Source organism: Peromyscus californicus, unplaced genomic scaffold (genome assembly GCF_007827085.1).
Source record: "Peromyscus californicus insignis strain IS unplaced genomic scaffold, ASM782708v3 Scaffold_6__1_contigs__length_162567912, whole genome shotgun sequence".
NCBI classification, from domain to species: domain Eukaryota; kingdom Metazoa; phylum Chordata; class Mammalia; order Rodentia; family Cricetidae; genus Peromyscus; species Peromyscus californicus.
Window position 1 is genome coordinate 50,474,174 of NW_026294584.1, and position 2,226 is coordinate 50,476,399.

The window sequence follows — 2,226 nt, forward strand, 5'->3', positions numbered from 1 at the left end:
ACATCGACAGTTCTTCAAAAGAGTTTTTTTCTCTCATTCAGGAGCTTGAGCTGGGTAATCCTCTCCAAGTATATGAGATTTTACTATCCTCAGAAGAAGTTGAATAAAACACACCATGCTTAATTTTTGTATAGTATGAACTCAACTTAGCTCTGATGAAGAAAAAAAAAAGATTTAATCTATCTAAAAAGTTCTTTGAAAATGCTTTACTAGTATTTCTAGATCAATGTCTTATAGGTTGTTGATGGAAAACATTAAACTTTACTTCAAAAGTGGCATATAAAAGCAAATTCTAACTCATGAATATGAAACTATTATAGGAAGTCTGCATTATTTATCCTTTGGCAGGACAGGAAAGAAGTTTATAGCTGGCATGCTTCCAGGTGTTGACCATGACCTTAACCTCCTAAAGCTTTGGGCCATTGGTTGCAAGACAGACACAGCCAAGACAGAAATTTACATGCCATTATTAATGCACCTTGAGTACAGAGATAACTAGAAGTCTAGAAAAGTCTTAAAGAAAAAATATACAGTAGGTTGTGCGAGGGTTGTAGGGTCATGCTGGAGTGCTTGCCTGGCATGCTGGAGACCCTACTGAAGGTGAGGGTGGGGCCAATTAGCAAAACCATAATGATTCTTCTATTATTTGTTTCCATCCAGTGTGCCTATTTAGCTTTTACTGTGCTTGAAAGATGGAAAGTAGTGATTCTTTCTTAAATTTTTTGTTATTCAGGGTGGTGGGGAGTTGAGACTGGGTTTCATGTAATTCAGACTGCCCACAGACTTGCTGTGCTTCTGATACCAGACTTGAATTCTGAATCCATGGTCTCTATTACATTTTTAAGGGCCTGAGCTTCCACATGACTGGTAAGCAATGCTTGTACTCTGTTATAATCATTCTTGCCCACATTCATCAAGAAAACTATCATGTAAAGTGGCTAGAAGCAACCAACATATATAAAGCAAGCTTTTTAAACTCAAAATGGTCTAAAGATGATGATTTTAAATGAATGAATTTTTAAAGGAGGATTTGAGAAATACTAGAAGATAAGGTCTTTAAAAACTGCTTTTACAAAGGCTTAAGAATGTATTTTGATGAAGTTACAAGTTCTAAAAGAACATGGATAATTTTATTATATATAAATTTTTAAGAAGTAAATTAAATGATTACAATTGTATCTAGTTTTAATTTAACTAGAAAAATAAAGTATATTTGTTTATATTAGATCACTTTCAAAGGATGAGGGAATTCTTCAAAAATCATATATTTCTAGTATTGATAGATAAAATTGAATGACCCAAAGAGAAATTTTTGAGAAATTATGAGTGAAAAATGTGATTACATGAATCATTTTCCCCATTATTAATGTTAACAATGCTGTTCTCTGAAAAATATTTTATTTACAAGATTAATAAAGTATGACAATTTGCTCTACTACATGATCTCTGTTTTGTTTCTAAGGTTGGAAGAAGCATCTTCATCAAAGTACATTGAAAGGGCCTGAGGTCGAGTTCTTGCTGTCCTTTTAGCTTTGAGAGAGAAGAAGGGTACAGAATAAGAGGTCTGAGTCCATCCCTGTTGTCAGAGCCCTTTTGGGTTCTTCATGGGGGGCATGTCATGTGGAGGCAGGGCTAGACTTAACATCTGTCAAACCATTTCTAAGAGGTAGATCCTTTAAAAGGAGTCCTCACCGTTTGTCAAGGAACTTATTCCTGAATCAAGAGGGTAACTTCTGTCTTAATTATAGAAAAGATGGAGGAAAAAGAGTTGGAGACAGAAAATAGGGAAGTCTGGAAAGAATAATCACCTGACATTAACCTCTGTATGTCAATTCTTCTCCTATTTCTATTATGGTATAAAGTATGTCTCCTCCTGCCCCACCCAAAGTTAATGTTGAAATCTCAAACTCCAGTGACTCAGAACATGATATTATTTGAAAATAGTCATGATATCTATGATTAATTAAGATGGGGTCAGACTGCTTCCATCACGTCAGAGTCCCCACACCAAACAATGCAGCCCTGAACATACAGGTTTACCAGCTGCATACAATAATGATAGAAAACAATCAAAGCAAAATTTTTAAAAATTTAGAAGTATTATTCTCATATGAATACAAAGTGAAAACATATCAATGATTTTGATAGCTCATCAATGACAGAATCAGTCAAGGTGATGAGAGAATTATCATGAAGCCAGGCCTAATGGCACACACAAGCATATAG